This window comes from Symsagittifera roscoffensis, chromosome 2 (genome assembly GCF_963678635.1).
Source record: "Symsagittifera roscoffensis chromosome 2, txSymRosc1.1, whole genome shotgun sequence".
NCBI classification, from domain to species: domain Eukaryota; kingdom Metazoa; phylum Xenacoelomorpha; order Acoela; family Convolutidae; genus Symsagittifera; species Symsagittifera roscoffensis.
The window spans coordinates 78,668,341-78,678,908 of record NC_087063.1 but is presented as its reverse complement, the minus strand read 5'-3'; the positions used below and the strand labels follow the sequence as shown (position 1 = coordinate 78,678,908).

Below are 10,568 nucleotides of genomic sequence, written 5' to 3'. Positions count from 1 at the left end.
TAAAATCAAGAAACCAATAAATTCAAAAACAAGTAAGCTACAAACCAAAAAGTTTCAAAAAAAGCTAATCCAATGCCCTATGTTGGCACTTTCAAAAAGAGTCTATGTTGGGTAGGGCAGGAGCGTTACTCTGCAAGAGCCGAAAAACTCTTCGTGTAAAAGACTTTCAAATACATTACATATAAGTAGAATGAGTCAGCCCGAGTCGGAAAAAACAAAACTACCAAGCTCCAAACTTTCTCAAATGAATATAGCCTTATATTATCTGTGATTTGGAATAATACCGCAACAATTTGAGTAATTCACTTAAGGTCTTTGAATAAGCTTATGATAACTCAAACTAAAAAAAATATCAGGCCAAAACATATCTTAGTTGACACACTTTATTTTCTGAAAAGGTAATTTCTATGACGGCGAAAGAGAAAAGACATCATGTAAGCCGAAAAAAGTCAGAAACTAAGACAAAAATAAACCAAGTATACGCACAAATTTGAACGATTACCAAATAAAAATATCGAAGTCATTTAGATTTCTGTCGGCTAAGAGTTCTCAAAAAAATAGCAAAACACAATAAAATCAACAAATAGTAAAAAATTTTAACAACCTTAAATGAACAAAAACATTAACACAGTGGCGAAGCGGAGCTTCGCATCACTTGCGATACCACAAAACGAGCATAGCAATCTAGCAGACAGGAAAAGAAAGAAGAGTTCAAAGAAATAGGAAAACTTTTCAAAATGCCTCATCTAAAAAACTTCAGAATGTTGCCTGAAATGATGTACTATTTGCCGAAAACATGTCCAGACACGCATTTGACGGATTTTAATAAAAATTCAGGAACTTTTTGAGCGAAAAAAATTGTTGTCATGAAAAACTTTGAACAATAAAATCTATTCTGAGATTTTAACCGTTTTGTCCGATCCGGAAGAAAACATACAATTTATAATTCTATCGAATAACGCAGAATTAGGTTAATAAATTGATAAACTATAAGCCGAAATTATTTGGCCGGAAAACTTTTCAAGCAAATAACAAGAAATTTATACCAAGGCAAAGCTAGTAGAATTACGAATTGCGGAACTAAATGAAACCATAAAAAGCAACAAAAAAAACTGCATGCAACAGAAAATTCTCAGATGTGGCAACTAAGCTGACAAAGTATAAGCAGACAAATAAAATGCCAACAATTTTTTCTGAGGCCCTGGTCAGATTCAAACGCAGGACCTTTGCTGTTTCAGGCAAATTCGTCGCCTTCAAATTAAATGTGCTGGAGACGCCCTGAATTTGAAATCATTTTGAACCCGGAGACAAAATGATTCAAGTGGATCTGTTAAGCAAGTTGTTAACCCAAAAAAGTTGCGATTATTAAAAAATCCATAAGAAATTGCAAAAGAAATCAAAACCTTTATTTCTTACAGCAAAAAAAAACAAGTGAAAACTACATCTCATTGTTACACTACCACAGAAGGCTTCGTCCAAAGTTATAGTTACCATAGTTAAGCAAATCACAACAATTGCCATGAAAAAAAAGCTTATAAATTTGCATTGCAAAATTAAGCTGAAAATCTACTTGACGAAATCGAAAAAAAAAACAACTTACAAAAGTTTCATACCTCTCTCTCGGATGATATGATGTTCATAAACAGCCCATCAAGAGTCAAGGATCAAACGGCAACTAAGGCAAAAAATTGTGGGTCGATCCTCATTGAGCCGATAACGATACGGTACTTATCAAGAATGCTCAAGCTATAAAATTTTGCAGAGGCGAAGCTGCAATTGGCAAACAAAGAGAAAAAGGCAAAACGTAGCTCTGAAAGGTAAAAAGTTAAATAAAAGAAAATTAATTTTCCACAACGCAGTGAGAAAACTCCTACTTCCAGTTTTCTTTAAAAACTTATTTCTCAGATTTGGCCGGGTACGTTTCGAAAATAGACCGTAGAGCAAAAACAGACTGTAGAGCAAAAACTCACTATGTGTTCTTTTATTCAAACTCTTATCCTCAGGTTTGGCTAGGTAGTTTTTGAGAGAAGGAACAAGTTTCCACACCAAAATTTAGAAATAGAAGAAAAAAAATCGTCGGATATCTCAACTTATTGAGAAAAAGTTCAATGTAATTAAACACAAAGAAATGTTCACTAGATTAAGAAGAACGAAGAATCACCGGGTACATACAGTCTTTAAACAACCACTAAATACAATTCAGGAGAAGGATCAGAGGGTACTGCTACATATTCAACAAAAAATAGGAGAGGATATGAAACGTCGTATCAAAGAAAACCATATCATCAAGCTAAATAAATGAACAAGCGAATATTTTGTAGCACCCGTTGTTATCACGGCAAAGAAAGATGGTTCAAAAAATAGCAAATGACGCCAAACCCACGAACGCTATAAATTTTTAAACCCAACGCCAAATGCCGAATCCAATAGAACAACTTGACGTAGTTGCCCAAATAATCATTTCTAACATACCAAAGAGGTTTTGTCACCTCATTAGATCTTAAAAATGCTTTTAGCCAGCTTCAACTAAGCGAATCAGTCAGCAACCATTGCAATGTGAACATATTAAGCGGAGACGCTACGGGCACATACCGATTTAAAACCAGCTATTATGGACTTTCTGATATGCCCAAAGATTTTCTGAAAGCAATGGATAATACGCTAAGCAGCATCCCTGGGGTCAATAACAAAAAAGGGTTAATTAAAACGTGCCCTTCCGTCATACATCGGCAAGATTTTATGAATAAATCAAGTCAATTTTAATTACGTTTTTAGATGATATTTTTTGGATGTTATTTTATTTGTTACCAAAGGGTTGCTATACGACCACAGTAAAAAAGTAGATGAAGCATTCATAAACTTAAATAAAGAGGGCTTCGCTTTAAAGCTATCCAAATGCGAATTTTCGGTCAAAAAAATTTCTTGAATCGGTACTTACATTGATAAATGGTTATAGACTAAAACATTCAAAAAATCAAGCAAAACTAGAACTCACGTCCTAAAAAAACCTCAAGTAGTTAAGATCTTATATGGGTGTTCTTAACCATCTTCAACGGTTCTTACCAAAATTAAAATTATATACAGAATAGTTCCGACCGTCCTTAACATCATCAATTAAAGAAAAAGTTTATCTGGCACAAAAGCCAACGGGGAATAATAACCAAAAATCTATCTAATCAGAAAGACCAAAATTAATTTATGCACAAACAGGAGAGGACGACCGATTATTTACAAATATTCCCGTTAAATCAGATGTAAAAATGCAAAGATATAGTTTCTCATAATTCCAGCTAATAAGATTCCACCAATTTAGTTTATGCACAACCGATAGACGGCGACCAATTATGCGCAACGGATGTAAATACGCAAATTACTCCCGCAATTTCTCTCAGCCAATCAGAAGACAGAACGATTTCAATCGAATTCCCGTCCAACCAACATATCCTTTCTGGCAAATCTCTGCTACTTTCAACTACTATCAAATAACAACCTATCAGATCAATCCAACCAATTTCTAACCTGTATATCCTTTTTTCAGATACGTTGTCTAATGAATCGAGAGAAACATTAAGCAACATATCTGAAAAAGATTGTACAGGCGATAGCAAGATCGATGAGAAGAGCAGATACCAGACAGGGTAAGAAACCCACGCCCAAAGGAAAAAGACGCCCAAATCTTGGCAAACTTAAGACTGAAAAGGGGAATCAAAAACTGAGCCATACGAAAAAGGTCGGCTTAAGTGAATGCAGTGTACGCGAACTGACCGAAAAAAATGTGGCAGAGACAGAAGTCGCACTCAGGAGTGACAGGTTTTCTTGATGCGGATATTCTGTCGGAATTGGTCGAAAAGGACCCAACTTACCGACTAATGAAACAGGCCAACCTTAGTGAGGACCACGAGCAATTTACGAGAATAGATCCCTATATAAAAACGTTTTGGAGCTCAGCGTTCATAGTAGACGGCTGCATCATCATCCACGACCGCATTGCTATCCCAGCGTGTCTTCGAAGAGCAGTCCTGACAAGACTACATCGATCGCACATTGGCCAGGAAGCAATGTTGGATGCAACCCAATACATTTGATCGCCGAAAATAAATCGAGACATTGTCAGGATGTGTAAAGAATTCAAGGAAGGCATACTTTTTGACTCCAGGAACCTAGAAAGAGATGCCTTGACCGCACCCTTAGAAAAAATTTTAGTTTCAGTCAGCCAAAATGGAGGTCGTGAAACAGTAGCAAAGAGGGACCCTTTGGGTAGTCAGGGGGCTCGAATCTCTGAGAGGGGCAGCAATCCCTAAATCAGCTACTGCATCAGATGGTACCCGGTAAAAAAGACGACATGATATTAAGACAAAGACAAATGAGCATAGAAACATTTAAAATGAACTTCCTTCAGACAACCACATTAGATTAAATTTCTCTTATAATCCATTGATTTATAAAAATGAAAGAACAGAGGCAAGTCAGAGCTTCTAAGCACTTGCGATCGGGAAACTAATGAAAACCAGTACTATATGAACCGACACAAAGAAAAAATAAATCCAGTATATAAACCCGAAATTGAAATTTTGGAACCGAATTAGCTGCACCTTTTGAAATTTTACAAACAGAAGCAAACCGTCACATTTTAATGAAGACAACAAATACATTGCATGACAAATAAATAAAAAGAAATAGAGATAAAACCGTAAAAATTTTTTTTTGAAAAATAACAGAAAAGTTGATCCATCAAAAAAACTTTCTCTTGACTAAAAACTCTTTGCAAAAAACATGCCGAGAAATACGACAATTGAAAGTCAAATAAGCATCTAACAAAACTCAGTGAAAAAAGCCGACAATTCTTGAGCAGACCACATTGCGCTGGAAAGAAATTATCTTATTTTCTTGATTGAAGTCTCCCGCTAATTTAACCAAATTTACAGCCTAATGAATGCAAATCTTTCTAACAAGGAAGATTTGCTTCATTTTCTTTGATTTTTTTGCTTCATTTTCTTTGATTTCTTTTGCAGGACTAACGAAATTGCCAAAAAAAAAACAATTTCAAAGGAAAGCCGAAAAAAATTATCAGAAATCATGAAAATTTAGAGCCAGCAAGTTTCAGCTAAAATCAAGAAACCAATAAATTCAAAAACAAGTAAGCTACAAACCAAAAAGTTTCAAAAAAAGCTAATCCAATGCCCTATGTTGGCACTTTCAAAAAGAGTCTATGTTGGGTAGGGCAGGAGCGTTACTCTGCAAGAGCCGAAAAACTCTTCGTGTAAAAGACTTTCAAATACATTACATATAAGTAGAATGAGTCAGCCCGAGTCGGAAAAAAACAAAACTACCAAGCTCCAAACTTTCTCAAATGAATATAGCCTTATATTATCTGTGATTTGGAATAATACCGCAACAATTTGAGTAATTCACTTAAGGTCTTTGAATAAGCTTATGATAACTCAAACTAAAAACAATATCAGGCCAAAACATATCTTAGTTGACACACTTTATTTTCTGAAAAGGTAATTTCTATGACGGCGAAAGAGAAAAGACATCATGTAAGCCGAAAAAAGTCAGAAACTAAGACAAAAATAAACCAAGTATACGCACAAATTTGAACGATTACCAAATAAAAATATCGAAGTCATTTAGATTTCTGTCGGCTAAGAGTTCTCAAAAAAATAGCAAAACACAATAAAATCAACAAATAGTAAAAAATTTTGCCATTTTTAAAAATTCTAACAACCTTAAATGAACAAAAACATTAACACAGTGGCGAAGCGGAGCTTCGCATCACTTGCGATACCACAAAACGAGCATAGCAAGCTAGCAGACAGGAAAAGAAAGAAGAGTTCAAAGAAATAGGAAAACTTTTCAAAATGCCTCATCTAAAAAACTTCAGAATGTTGCCTGAAATGATGTACTATTTGCCGAAAACATGTCCAGACACGCATTTGACGGATTTTAATAAAAATTCAGGAACTTTTTGAGCGAAAAAAATTGTTGTCATGAAAAACTTTGAACAATAAAATCTATTCTGAGATTTTAACCGTTTTGTCCGATCCGGAAGAAAACATAAATTTATAATTCTATCGAATAACGCAGAATTAGGTTAATAAATTGATAAACTATAAGCCGAAATTATTTGGCCGGAAAACTTTTCAAGCAAATAACAAGAAAATTATACCAAGGCAAAGCTAGTAGAATTACGAATTGCGGAACTAAATGAAACCATAAAAAGCAACAAAAAAAACTGCATGCAACAGAAAATTCTCAGATGTGGCAACTAAGCTGACAAAGTATAAGCAGACAAATAAAATGCCAACAATTTTTTCTGAGGCCCTGGTCAGATTCAAACGCAGGACCTTTGCTGTTTCAGGCAAATTCGTCGCCTTCAAATTAAATGTGCTGGAGACGCCCTGAATTTGAAATCATTTTGAACCCGGAGACAAAATGATTCAAGTGGATCTGTTAAGCAAGTTGTTAACCCAAAAAAGTTGCGATTATTAAAAAAACCATAAGAAATTGCAAAAGAAATCAAAACCTTTATTTCTTACAGCAAAAAAAAAAACAAGTGAAAACTACATCTCATTGTTACACTACCACAGAAGGCTTCGTCCAAAGTTATAGTTACCATAGTTAAGCAAATCACAACAATTGCCATGAAAAAAAAGCTTATAAATTTGCATTGCAAAATTAAGCTGAAAATCTACTTGACGAAATCGAAAAAAAAAACAACTTACAAAAGTTTCATACCTCTCTCTCGGATGATATGATGTTCATAAACAGCCCATCAAGAGTCAAGGATCAAACGGCAACTAAGGCAAAAAATTGTGGGTCGATCCTCATTGAGCCGATAACGATACGGTACTTATCAAAAATGCTCAAGCTATAAAATTTTGCAGAGGCGAAGCTGCAATTCGCAAACAAAGAGAAAAAGGCAAAACGTAGCTCTGAAAGGTAAAAAGTTAAATAAAAGAAAATTAATTTTCCACAACGCAGTGAGAAAACTCCTACTTCCAGTTTTCTTTAAAAACTTATTTCTCAGATTTGGCCGGGTACGTTTCGAAAATAGACCGTAGAGCAAAAACAGACTGTAGAGCAAAAACTCACTATGTGTTCTTTTATTCAAACTCTTATCCTCAGGTTTGGCTAGGTAGTTTTTGAGAGAAGGAACAAGTTTCCACACCAAAATTTAGAAATAGAAGAAAAAAAATCGTGGGATATCTCAACTTATTGAGAAAAAGTTCAATGTAATTAAACACAAAGAAATGTTCACTAGATTAAGAAGAACGAAGAATCACCGGGTACATACAGTCTTTAAACAACCACTAAATACAATTCAGGAGAAGGATCAGAGGGTACTGCTACATATTCAACAAAAAATAGGAGAGGATATGAAACGTCGTATCAAAGAAAACCATATCATCAAGCTAAATAAATGAACAAGCGAATATTTTGTAGCACCCGTTGTTATCACGGCAAAGAAAGATGGTTCAAAAAATAGCAAATGACGCCAACCCCACGAACGCTATAAATTTTTAAACCCAACGCCAAATGCCGAATCCAATAGAACAACTTGACGTAGTTGCCCAAATAATCATTTCTAACATACCAAAGAGGTATTGTCACCTCATTAGATCTTAAAAATGCATTTAGCCAGCTTCAACTAAGCGAATCAGTCAGCAACCATTGCAATGTGAACATATTAAGCGCAGACGCTACGGGCACATACCGATTTAAAACCAGCTATTATGGACTTTCTGATATGCCCAAAGATTTTCTGAAAGCAATGGATAATACGCTAAGCAGCATCCCTGGGGTCAATAACAAAAAAGGGTCAATTAAAACGTGCCCTTCCGTCATACATCGGCAAGATTTTATGAATAAATCAAGTCAATTTTAATTACGTTTTTAGATGATATTTTTGGATGTTATTTTATTTGTTACCAAAGGGTTGCTATACGACCACAGTAAAAAAGTAGATGAAGCATTCATAAACTTAAATAAAGAGGGCTTCGCTTTAAAGCTATCCAAATGCGAATTTTCGGTCAAAAAAATTTCTTGGATCGGTACTTACATTGATAAATGGTTATAGACTAAAACATTCAAAAAATCAAGCAAAACTAGAACTCACGTCCTAAAAAAACCTCAAGTAGTTAAGATCTTATGTGGGTGTTCTTAACCATCTTCAACGGTTCTTACCAAACTTAAAATTATATACAGAATAGTTCCGACCGTCCTTAACATCATCAATTAAAGAAAAAGTTTATCTGGCACAAAAGCCAACGGGGAATAATAACCAAAAATCTATCTAATCAGAAAGACCAAAATTAATTTATGCACAAACAGGAGAGGACGACCGATTATTTACAAATATTCCCGTTAAATCAGATGTAAAAATGCAAAGATATAGTTTCTCATAATTCCAGCTAATAAGATTCCACCAATTTAGTTTATGCACAACCGATAGACGGCGACCAATTATGCGCAACGGATGTAAATACGCAAATTATTCCCGCAATTTCTCTCAGCCAATCAGAAGACAGAACGATTTCAATCGAATTCCCGTCCAACCAACATATCCTTTCTGGCAAATCTCTGCTACTTTCAACTACTATCAAATAACAACCTATCAGATCAATCCAACCAATTTCTAACCTGTATATCCTTTTTTCAGATACGTTGTCTAATGAATCGAGAGAAACATTAAGCAACATATCTGAAAAAGATTGTACAGGCGATAGCAAGATCGATGATAAGAGCAGATACCAGACAGGGTAAGAAACCCACGCCCAAAGGAAAAAGACGCCCAAATCTTGGCAAACTTAAGACTGAAAAGGGGAATCAAAAACTGAGCCATACGAAAAAGGTCGGCCTAAGTGAATGCAGTGTACGCGAACTGACCGAAAAAAATGTGGCAGAGACAGAAGTCGCACTCAGGAGTGACAGGTTTTCTTGATGCGGATATTCTGTCGGAATTGGTCGAAAAGGACCCAACTTACCGACTAATGAAACAGGCCAACCTTAGTGAGGACCACGAGCAATTTACGAGAATAGATCCCTATATAAAAACGTTTTGGAGCTCAGCGTTCATAGTAGACGGCTGCATCATCATCCACGACCGCATTGCTATCCCAGCGTGTCTTCGAAGAGCAGTCCTGACAAGACTACATCGATCGCACATTGGCCAGGAAGCAATGTTGGATGCAACCCAATACATTTGATCGCCGAAAATAAATCGAGACATTGTCAGGATGTGTAAAGAATTCAAGGAAGGCATACTTTTTGACTCCAGGAACCTAGAAAGAGATGCCTTGACCGCACCCTTAGAAAAAATTTTAGTTTCAGTCAGCCAAAATGGAGGTCGTGAAACAGTAGCAAAGAGGGACCCTTTGGGTAGTCAGGGGGCTCGAATCTCTGAGAGGGGCAGCAATCCCTAAATCAGCTACTGCATCAGATGGTACCCGGTAAAAAAGACGACATGATATTAAGACAAAGACAAATGAGCATAGAAACATTTAAAATGAACTTCCTTCAGACAACCACATTAGATTAAATTTCTCTTATAATCCATTGATTTATAAAAATGAAAGAACAGAGGCAAGTCAGAGCTTCTAAGCACTTGCGATCGGGAAACTAATGAAAACCAGTACTATATGAACCGACACAAAGAAAAAATAAATCCAGTATATAAACCCGAAATTGAAATTTTGGAACCGAATTAGCTGCACCTTTTGAAGTTTTACAAACAGAAGCAAACCGTCACATTTTAATGAAGACAACAAATACATTGCATGACAAATAAATAAAAAGAAATAGAGATAAAACCGTAAAAAATTTTTTTGAAAAATAACAGAAAAGTTGATCCATCAAAAAAACTTTCTCTTGACTAAAAACTCTTTGCAAAAAACATGCCGAGAAATACGACAATTGAAAGTCAAATAAGCATCTAACAAAACTCAGTAAAAAAAAGCCGACAATTCTTGAGCAGACCACATTGCGCTGGAAAAAAAATGCTTTTTTTTTCTTCTAAACACAAAACAGATTTGAGGTCCTCCCGGCAAAAGCTGTAGATGAACCTCAGATACTGAGCTGAAAAGTAAATTTAACCAACCCATCCAAACTGAAACAAATAGAAGCATGTTAAGATTTTTTGCCCTCAAAACTAGGCAACTTAACTTGTAAAAACCGATATCATAAGCCAAAACGGTTTGATCGAAAAAAAAAATGAAACAAAACTATTCAAAATCAGACTTGCTAAAACTATAAGTTAGAGAATTTTAATTATTGTGAATACTGTTTTATTCACACTTAAACCCATGCTTTAGAAATTCAGCCGATAAGAAAACGTACCAAATAATAAAAATGACATTTATAAACACAGAGGCGAAGTTGCTAGCGATCAAATTTCAGTGATCAAATATTAGTTTTTGATAGAAAAATTGGCCTTTTCCGTTATATTCCTTAACAGAATTTACTCCGTTAGCGACGCTTCTAGATTTTATCTCACTGCATGGCCCCTCAAAACACATTTAATGCAAGTAAAGGCTGATTAGAAATCGTCATTGAATCCGAAAACAAAA

General features: G+C 35.3%; 1 protein-coding gene across 4 annotated transcripts in view; it reads left to right on the top strand.

Annotated features, from left to right (window-relative positions):
- LOC134840587 (succinate--CoA ligase [GDP-forming] subunit beta, mitochondrial-like) overlaps window positions 1-10,568 on the top strand; it is a 485,398-nt gene that overhangs the window by 260,259 nt on the left and 214,571 nt on the right. The window lies entirely within an intron of this gene.